Here is a 12,157-nt window from a genome sequence, read left to right as displayed (position 1 = left end):
GTATAAATCATGGTTAAACATTCTTATCATTTTTCTGACAACTACCCTGTACCCACGATTAAAGATAGTATGGTTGCCCATCGACCCATGATTCACATACTAGAAAAGTGTCTACCGAAATGAATCTCTACTTATCAGTGTTAAACAGCTGGATACTTAAACACTAGCGCTTGCATGTGTAGTGACTATAAACTCAACTACTATTAACCATACAGAACAATATTCTTATATTCCCGCGCTCATAATTTTTTTTTAAATACTGCTGAATAATAATAATCATTAATCACTCATATTGTGTAAAATACTATATACATAATATTATGTATTCTAATTCTATAATAACTATTTTAATCTTTCTGAAGCATAACGACTAAATAATAACCTATACTATATGCTCCTAAGCCGTAGCCCATTGTACATTTAACTGCAAACAATGTATTTTTTCTATAGTATCGGATAAAATTACACAAATCAATGGAAGTTACTAATTATCACAAAACCATTTTGTTGGTATATTTAATTTTAATATATTTATATCATTTGAAACTGATTTGAATAATGTCATTTTTTGTTCTACCTTTTAATCAGAAATAAAAACACAATAATGATATTATAATAATACAAATTGAACCATTATTTAATTTTATAATAGGTACAGACGTACAGTACCTTTAATCTTTTAGGTATTGGGGACATTAATTCTGTATTAAATAAAGGTGCATCTCTTTTTAGGTAGTTTATTGTACCAGTATCATGAACTATTTTTGCTGTATAACAGTGATCATTGTTTATCGAAGATAGTAAATCATCATGTACATTTCCACAGCTAGTACCACAATCTTTATTAGTATTGTCATTCTTAAAAAAAGATATTAATATATATTAAGCCAATGACTAACAGGTATAATTTAATAAATTATTTTTGTAATAATTTAATAAATTACAGTGTATTCATATGGTATTGGCTATATTTACTACACTTATTGATCCATTTGTAACTGGTATAGGAATGGCACCATTACGTAGCTTAGCTCTTTTTAAACATACCTAGACATATAGGTACAGCCATACAGGTAGGTATTTTTTGACTATAACTACAATAATGATTTTAAAAGAAATAATTAAATACATACAGTATATTTGTTATTCTCATTTCCAGTAACCCATGAATCATTTATAACACTGTCTCTAAAGTGTTGGCGACAAACTCTAGAATTAGGGTGGAAATTAAGTCCTAGAGCTTTCTCCCATTCAGATCGTAACGCAAGGTCTTTTGGAAAGTTAAAACGACTTTGTTTTAAACATTTGTCTCGAAAAATACAATTTGCTACACAACAAGACATTTTTAATTTAACTACTCAGTACGTACAAATTAATGCAATTAATATTAGTTATTACGTATTAATATAGGTATTTACTATTACTTAAGATGAGCTTATTAATTGTTTATAATTAATTATTATCTATGGCCATAGGCGCAAATAGGGGGGGCTTTAGGGGCTAAGCCCCCCCCCAACACTTAGACACCATAGACTATGGCTGTTAATAATATATCTGATAGACCAGCGGTCGTCCCCAACCTGGGGGTAATTACCCCTTAAGTGGTAAAAACACAATTCTTGGGGGGATAAAAGTTAAACTATTTATTTGTATTTTAAGTACTTAATATCCATTTACTCATGTGTATTATGACTGTAAATGAAATTGTAATAATATATATTTTGTTTTGTTTTTTTACTCAACTTTTTTTTTGGGGGTCGGGGGTATTTGTTAATATCTAACCTGACTTATGGGTAATAGTCTCAAAAAGGTTGGGAACCGCTGTGGTAGACGATAGTTGTTAGTTGTTACAAAGTCAATCATAGTATTTTGGACACTAAGCTTTCAGTATTCATAGGTAGGTATTAATAATATGAGTTAATAATGAGAGTGCGGGAAAAAATTAAATATCTAATTATCTTTGAGTGGTAACTGCATTTATTGTCACTATAACATACAAGCGCTAGTGTTTAAGTTTCCAGCTGTTTAATACTGATAAGTAGAGATTCATATCGGTCGACACTTTTCTAGATTCGTTGGGCAACCATACTATCTTTAATCGTGCCTGTACCCAACTTTTTGCATAAAATACTATAGAAACGACACTCCCCCCACCACTTCACTTTTTTTCATTTTGGCAGCGGACTGATTGGTGTTGTAAGCATAGCGGGAGAACATGAAGTTATAAAGAGTCGGTTGCTCTATTATCACTGCAAACTGCGGATAGCACTTATCACTTGCATGATATTACTCGCTATTCGTTGAATTGTTTTGAGCCTATTACATTTTGAAATTCGAATTATTCGATATTAAGTTTGTTTTTTATTGTAATTGTAAGTTGTAATTTGTATTGAGTATTTTGATTTCAACTGACTTGTACTTGAAATGCCTAACTTGTTTTGTTTCTGTAAAAAAACACAAGGGAACCTTGATCATGCTGTATCTTTCCATCGATTTCCCAAAGATCCAATTCAGTAAGTACATACTTAAAGTTTATTTTTTCAACCATTTAGAATGATAAATATTATATTGTACTTTCTTTTCTTGATATCCCATTAAATAGACAAAATAAAGTTATTCAAATTATTTTGAATGGCGGGAAATTATATAGATAGGTTTGATAATATTCTATGGTTGATGTTGTGAACACAGCGGGAGAACATGAAGTTATGCACCTTATCAAATTGATTCAGGCAGAACAAAGGATTTTGGGAGAGTGTCGTTTCTATGGTATTCTATGCTTTTTGATAACACTTGTGTGATAGCGCTGATAATAAATAATAGATATAAATAATTATTTTTAATATTAAATATTCAATTTGCTACTTATATTTTAATTGATTAATTGATTATAAATTGTTATTTATATCCTTTTGCTCAGCTACCAAATATTTAGGCCCTTTTGTATTTATATTTATTACCATCCTCCGCCACAAATCACATGTTATAAAACTATCTCAGACCATTGCTAAAAAGCCTGAATATTGTCTAAATCACTTATAGGCGAATAGACGATTTTTACAGTTAAATATTTACCAAATGAAAACTCTTGACGATTTTAAGTTTTATAGACAATTATTTATATATATTCTAGAAGACAATTGTTTTGTATGTATTAATTGAAATTCCTACCTGCGATTAATCATTATGCACATTATTATCAATTTTTTTGTCAATGGTATTTAATTCCTTCCCCCCACTCCAAAAAAGTAATTTTTTTCAGCTATTGATAGCAGTTATGGACATTAAAATTGTGGATATTTCTAGAATTTGTGTGTATAAAATATACATGAACTCAGTTCTTATTTAAAAAAATACATCTTACCTTTAAAATACAACTTTCCGAAACACATAATATATAAAGTTTTTGAAAATATACAATTAATATCTGGCTGATTTAATTTAGATCAATCATGATGGCGAATGGAAATACCCACAAAAATAAATTTTGAATCAAATATTTATACATTAATTGAGTTCTTAATTATTATTGAAAAACCGCTGTCTTATACTCAGGATAGCCTTTACATATAAAAAAAATGAACTAGTAAATTGGATTAAAAAGTTTTTTTTGGAGTTGGCTTTTTATCCTAGTCGTCATTGTATCTACCAGATGCATTCGTCAAACTTGAATTCATTAGTAAATTCGATTATATTAATAGTTATAATATATAGAAGATGGATTTTCATTAATTTCTCCAAATACATGGATTAAAGAATCTTTGTTTAATCCAAGGTATTTCACCAAAATACTATCCAACTGTTATTTATTTTATCGTTAAAACATTTTGATTTCATTTTTAAGAAACTCCGGATGAAACAATAAAGAAAATTCAGTCAGTAGAACTAGTAGTCGTAAAATATAAGTTTTTTTAAAAGCTAAACCTAATATAATTCAGTTCTAACTTCTAACGGCTGATGACTTTATAAGTTGGTACGACAAATATTTAAAAAATAATCATTCTAATGATTTATTAAAATATTTATTAAACGCTGGAAATATGTAGTAGGTATTTATGAATGACATTTCGCAAATAGGATTTTCGTAATAATAATATTGTATTGATATCATATCTTCATCAAAGCGTTATTAATATGACATTAAAAACGAAATTAGGATTCGAAATGTATCATCATTATGTTATTAAAGACGAATTGTTTTTATTATTTTTTGAATATAATAATCATATTATGAAATTATTAATGAAGTGGTACAATAATATTCAGAAAATATTATCATATGATTTATAAAATCTAAATAGTTTTATAAAGATCCAAAATTATAATCAAAAATTATTTAAACCTATTAAGTTAATTAATTTAAAATATTTAATATAACATTTTAATTTAAAATATATCATTATATTAAGTATATAGATTATTATTTATTTATTTAATCATAATAACAGGAGTGATACCGAACAATTTATACGTTCGTCACAAACACTGAAACACAACTATTCATCATAAACTAATGATATGCGATATTATGCCAATACTTCGCATGATATCTAATGTAACAAGAAAGAATACAGTATTCTGCATTTAATATGTATCGTTCAAGGAACGATATCTATCGCGCACTCTAGGAAGATAACATACTCTTTTCTCAAAACTCCTGGAATAACCAGTAAAGTTTCATGAATATATGAGAATGATACCAAAAACTTTTTTCTACATCTTTGAGAAAATTCGTTTCCCGCTCCAAAAATATTCAAACTTCAGAATTTGTAATATACCTGAAGAAAGACTATAGTTGCATTAAGGTAAATAGAATATCATGCATTGTAAATGTTTATGTAATGAGTAATATTTTATATAATATATGTGCATTTTATTTTTAAAAAAACTAGTATTTAATAACTAAGTTCTTTAAGAATATATTACTTTTATAACAAAAAAAAAAAAGTTATGCATCCTTTTAAAATGAAATATTATGCATAAATTAAATATGTGCGAAAAAATTACATAATTTCTTATTACTTTATTAGGCATATAAGAAAAACAAATAAAATTAGTATTACTAAAATTAAAAAAGTAAAATTATATTATAACACTATTCAAAAAAATTATTAAGTAATAAAAAAAAATCATGAAGGTACTTTTGCTTCAAAAGATAAATTATAAATCATAAAATAATATAAAACATTAAAAGATAATAATAAATATGAATAGGTACTTAAGAATATGTAAAACTAGTTGTTGCAAAAGTTTGATTTGGTTCTTTAGTAGGTATAACTTGTAATGAATTGGTTAGAATCATTAGGTATGTATATTTGGGTTCTAAAATTTCATGAAATTTATTTTTGTGAAAAATAATAAAAAATCATTTGAATTTAGTGTAGAAATGTTATTGAAATATTTTTACATACCTAGTAGTTAGTACATTACACAAATTACATAAAATTCATATAAACATAGTACATACTTACGATAGTTTCATAACACATAACATATATCAATTTCTTATTTATTCATGATTATTTAACATTTTATAATTACCAATTAGATATAGCAAGTTATAATTAAAGTCCCTATTACAATAATCTATGAGATAAAACCTTATAGTTAGGAATATAGTATTCCTATTTAAAATCAAAAAAAATAAAAATAAAAATTTTATATTAATTAAATCTTTAGAATAATAGTATTATTATAATTTATAATTTACAGCGTATAGGGCTAATATAATATCATAATTTGTATGTTAATAATTAATATGTTATGAATACAATAATATATATATATATATATATATATTATATTAGTATTATCAATTATCATTATAATTTATAAACAGCAAAGAAAAACATAATCGTGAACCGATAATTACTAATCAGCTATGAAATCAGTGTGGCCGTCTAGTTATGATTTTGTCAAACATAACAAAAGCAATAAAAGATTAAAATATTTTATTTTTCAATATTTCAAAGTGAAAACTTCATGTGAAATATTTCATGCTCATAACCCTATGAATATTAGAACATGTTTGGTTTGATTCCCCGGTCTGTGGTGACCGTAAATATCTCAGATTTAAATCATTTTGATTTAATCTATTTCTGTCACATCTCTCTCGCTCTTCCAAAAATTCTTGTTGTTACTTGTGTCTAATTATCAACTTTCTATTGTCAGAAAATTCTTGCTGGTAAGGTACCAAACTTACCATAAAATGTAAACTTTCATCTTCAATTAAAGGTTTTTTATTTAGTGAATTTTCTTTATTTTACTGAAATGATATATTTTTTGTCTTTCAATATTCAGCAAACCACTAATTGCATCATGTTTATTAATTTTTTTTTTCAAAAAAAGCTTTAGCTTTCTCAGCTAAAAATGTAAAAATATCTTGCGTGTAGTCCCTCGATCCAAAATAATATCAATATAGTGGTATTAAAATAATAACATGTTAGTATTATTATTCATCATTTTACATTAAGCCCTATGACAATGAAGACATAGTTCTGTCGCTAGTTTTTGTGTTTTTATAAAGATATTATAATGGTTCATTTAAGTTAAAAAACCATAGGTTAGTATAGTAACCTACTATTATAATGATTGACTGTGAGCGACTGATTAGATATTAGTTTTTGAAAGAGAACTTTTATGGGATTCTACTAGTAAAAAACGACATAATAGAGATATAACTAGGAAATTGTGGAAGGAAATTGAAACAGAAATGAAGGTTAAGAGCAAGTAAAAATACATAAATTTTTTTGAAATTATTATTCATTACAATATTGTACTTTTATTATCAGGGATTATTTTTAATATTATTATTATAATTACTATTATTTTATTTATTATTATTTTTTTTTTTTTTTTGGCAGATAAGTAATATACAAATATTACAAATTATCTATTATACCTAGATTTTAAAATTATTTACTTACATTTTATTGCTCAATTAGTTGTAAAATAATCTTTTAGTTTATCACTTTCATTCTTGATCTGTTATTGCGTCTAGATAATGGATGTGTTTCTAAGTTTATATAGCTGAGTCACGACCTTCTTTATCAATAATAAATAATTACATTATTCAATAAACATATAGTTTTAATAACAATATCGACATGTTCCAGATTCATTTGGAGTTCGGTTTTCAAACACTTCCATTTCGATACCAAGATTCCAAAAGTGCATTCAATCATACGTCGAACTTTGCTCAAATAGTAATTAAATGTTTCTTTTGCCGTATCCAAATTTTTATCAAATAAATAGGGTCTTAATAAGTACTCTTTCAGTGGATATTCTTGAACATCCAATAGAACTATGGCAATGGAATATTTTGTGTTGGGTAATTATTTGTAATTAGGTAAATTGAACGATTTAGCTTCCAGATGTTTATAAATATTTGATTCAGTAAATATTCCACTATCACTCTGTCTTCCGTATGCTCCTATATCAATAGATATAAATTTATATTTGGCATCACAAAGTGGACAAAAAAATAACCTTTATAGTCATAGGTCATCGAACGAGTGTTATTTAGACATTTTATACGAATATGTTTTGAATCAATACAATAGAGTTGTAACGTCACAGAGTTTTGAGACTTTTTATTAGAATATTACATAATATCATTATTATAATCTTATAATATGTCCACGTCCTTTTATTATATAACTCATCAGATCATATTTTAAGTAATTTTCACTGGGTGGCACTTCAATAAAATTGTCAACCAGAGGAACATAGAAAGAAAACCAACTCTCCTATCTCAACAATTTTGATATAGGTTTATTAACTGTACTCTACTGAAAAATACATCTACAAGTTGTATATAGGTTTATTTATAGAGAATTTAAGATATTATTATTATATCAAAATAACTGATTTTTCAATAATAAAACTTTGATAAAATAAGTAGAACAGAGTATATATATTTCTATCAGTATCTGTATTTAAAAAAATACGTGTTAAAATTTAAAATTATATGTTTGAATCTATGGAAAAAAATGTTTGCATAAATTCTTGATTCTGGTATAGCTCTGGGTCAGGTAGTTTCCTTCTTTTCTCTTTAGATTCCAGAAACTTAGCATTTTAATGACAGCTATATTATAATAGTATACACTAGGTATACAGTCAACAAATAGGATAAGATCATTACTATTTATTAATACTAAAATCCGTCCAATATGGGCTTTTATAGCAAATTACAGACCGATTGAAAAATATTTCTCGAAGGGCCGAGACTATCCAATCCGGCCCTGGACGAGTATAAGTATTTGATATTTCAATCACAGAACAATGCTATGAAATATGAATACTTCTAAACAATTGTATAAAAGTAGTATAAAATTTACCTATACAGTGTATGGTCGCCTCGCCTGTCTTTCATCAGGAGTACAGGACGAAAATTCAAAATATGTAGAAAATTAGAAATGATGTAAAATACCTAGCACCTTATTATCACCTAACCTTTAATTTACGGTGACTTCCGAAGAAATTGATAGCATTGTTAAAATTACGTGTACTATTTTCGTACTACATCAGTACAACTATATCTATTCGTATAATTTATATTATCAATAGGTATATAATATAAATAATTCCGACAAAATAGTTGTGAGCATGTGACATATTCTACATTCAATAAAATATTATTATTGTTTATTATATAGTATGGGATAAACTATACAAGAGTCGAAAACTTAAAATAGTTTTATGTTCTTTATACATAATAATTGACATTGGTACCTATCGGTCGTTATGAGAATGTATTAGTCAGTGGCAGTGTGGCACGATCACCCACCAGTGGGTAGCATTAAAATATCACTGCAGGGGGGCACTAGTACCCCGTACTTTGTATGTTAAAATATGCTATGTAACTCATAGTATTTCCATAATCTCTATTATTATGCATTATTGTATTTTCATACTTTATAAAATACATTGTTTTGTATTTTTGTGTTCAAATTTTAAAATGAATAAAAACTCAATAACAACATAAATAATATACATAATTAAATTATTAATATAATTTATAAATAAAATGTTAGTTGTGTTTTGTTATTATAATTACATACTGAATGTTTTAAGTTTAGAAACCAACTATAAGTCTATATAATATGATGAAAAACGATTCTGAGTGAAGATATACCAAGATTGCTAAACTGGATTTGAAATAAAATACTAGGTTTAAAGAAAAAAAAAATTGTCTTTATTATTAAAAAATCACAAAATAAGTGTAAAATACATTTATACATTTATATTGAAGCATAATTATTAGAATAAAAGTAAATTGTGATGTTTGTTGGTTCTCAAAAGAACCGTTTAATAAAATTGAAACAAATAGTCTTAAAAAAGACTATTTAAAAATTTAATGCTAAGTCCTGAAAAGAACTATTTAATGTAATTGATCCTTAGTCCTGAAAAGAACTATTTAATGTAGTTGATTTGAATTGTCCTAAAAAGGACAGTTAAGACTGCTTCTATATTGTTTTATGCAAATAGGTACAAGGTCAGAACAAGAAAAAATGTATTTAATTTATTTAAATATGGTTTAATATTTTTAATTTAGAAAGTTTTGCTAATTTTGAGGTAGTTGAAAATAATTTTGTTTTATTAAATATTTTACAAATTAAAAGTTGTTCAATTATGTACATTTTATGATCTATGCAGTTTGTCAATGATTCATCAACCCATTTTTTAATTGTATTATTATTTTTTAAGCGCTCAGTTAGTTGACATTTTATTTTCTTTTTATGCAAATAGTTTTTATAATTGTTTTCAAAAATATTTAAAATTTTATTTACTACATTATTATAAGCTATTTGATGGTGCTTTAAGACCACTTTCATTATCAATTGTAGTATAATTTTTATTAAGAAGATGCAACTGCTTTTTATCATTTAAGTTTTTATCAACAAATAGTTCAAGTTGACATTAGTTATAATTAAATTTTTTCATACATTTATAGTCCAAATATCCTGCGAAATATGTTACAGAACAGTCTTCTAAAGTGACATCATTATTACTATCAGTATTATTTGAGCCCTCGTCAGATGAAAAAAAACAGAGAGATAAATTAGAATTACATTCTGTGTCGGAATCAGATGATAATTTCGAACTGTTAAAATTTATTTTATTTAGTGAACTAACTGGGTCAGAGGACTAACCTCCCCCACATGTAGTGTCCATCGCGTCGATGTCGCAGCGGGCGCTCCGCCGTTGATGTCGGGCGTCGCGGTCGCAGCCGCTGGCTCATATATATTATACGAAAGTTCCCGACGTGACGACACTGACCAGTGACCACCCCTCTACCCAAGAATATCAAGACGCCGGAACGGTCTACGACCTGCCACCGACTTCTACTGCCGCACTGTCTGTTTTTCGCCACCATCGATGACCGATCTCCTGTTCGTTTTTTTTTTCTGCTCAACACCATCGACTCTCGCAACACGTCTCCCGGATTCGAAATTCTTGTTATTTGTTTTGACCATCGGCGGAATACTACCATGATAGGCTGAAGCGACGTCATAGGCCCGTGGCGGGCGAAGCCATCTCCAACATCATCAGCTCAGTATAAACAGTCGTCGTCAAGTATTATTTTTCCCCCAACATTTCCCTTTTTTCTTTCATTCTGATTATGCATCACCATCATTTCTTTTTTATGTATGCTCCGATTTTCCTAAGAGGTGCCCCGGTAACCATCATGCGGAGCCGTGCAGGGTCGTTTCCTTTTATAAATATAAATGTATAATATGTTAGATGTATGTCATACCGACATATTATGATGATCATTATGTGCTCGGTAACCGCTTGCCGGAGCCGTAGCATGATTATTTTTATTTTTATCCATTACATTTCCTTTGTAATTGCCATGTGCCAAATTATTATATATTTTTTCCCCTGTATTTTATGCACTTTGCTATGTGCCAAATTATTATATATTTTTTGAATTGTAATTGCCATGTACCCAATGTTATATTATTTTATTCATGTTGTTTAAAACACAACATTTACTTATAAGTTATAACCGTGTAAAATATAACCATATGATTACCTTATACTTTGTCACATTTTTTTTTATCAATAGTATTTTTTACTTTTCCCCCTTTTAAGTAAATCTTTTTTAAATCCTTTAAAAAAAAAATTTGCAAGATTCACAAAATTGTTATACGTACCTAGTTGTCTATCACTTAATTCTATTACCTAACCTAAAAACACAACAAAAATATTTACATATTATATTAAATACCTCCATATTATTGTACTAGTTTATATTATGCCATAACGACGCACATTTTTAAAAATCCAATATAGTCGACAATTATATTATATTATGTATTAATATATTGTACTAACTACTAAGTGTTTTCATCAAAATTTGTTTTGTTCATTTACAGTCAATCAAAAATCGACGTGTGCCCACCTATTATGTCCAAATTAAACCGGGTAAATTGTAAGTTTAAAAGCTCAATTTGTAAGTATTTGTAAGTTGAATTTTGAAATTTGTAAGTTAATAAGTTCGAAGTAATCGTCAAAATTAACTTGGAGTGTAACATTTTACAATGTAAAAATTATTCTATAAATTATTGTTCTAATTAATTTGTTATATTAACCACCATATTGTAATAACACAAAGATAAAGAATACAGTGTAAAAAAAAAAAATTGTACCTATCAATTACTAACCAATTATCAACCAAATATTGTACAGACATTGCAGACATTGTAAACTATTGTAATAACACTAATAACCATCATGCATGTATGAATGTAATTTTAAGATTCATATTTAAATATTTTAAATATGCAATCTTCTTTTTGGAAGGGATGTGTTACGTACCTATAAAATATGTACGAGATAGCATGCATTTGTGATAGGAACGTGGAGAATAGGATATCTATACAATTAATCAGACTATACAAGTATTTTCACACGTCTCTTCTCAGAAATGACTATAGACCCATGTGAAAGGATACGAAACGGTCAGCATCCTAAGTTTAATCACAAGACCCAAATTTCGACATGTAGCAGGAAAGTCACCACCAATACAAGCACCACTTCTAAGGATCGAATCATATATATAAAAGAGACCGAGACAAGAGCTCGTCAGACGATTAAGCAAATAAGGCTAAACAAGACACTTGGAGGCAGGTCGTAACACCACTCACAG

This window comes from Diuraphis noxia, unplaced genomic scaffold, assembly GCF_037042655.1.
Source record: "Diuraphis noxia isolate RWA-SAM2 unplaced genomic scaffold, SU_Dnox_SAM2 contig0006, whole genome shotgun sequence".
Classification (NCBI taxonomy): Eukaryota; Metazoa; Arthropoda; class Insecta; order Hemiptera; family Aphididae; genus Diuraphis; species Diuraphis noxia.
This window is presented reverse-complemented; position numbering follows the sequence as displayed.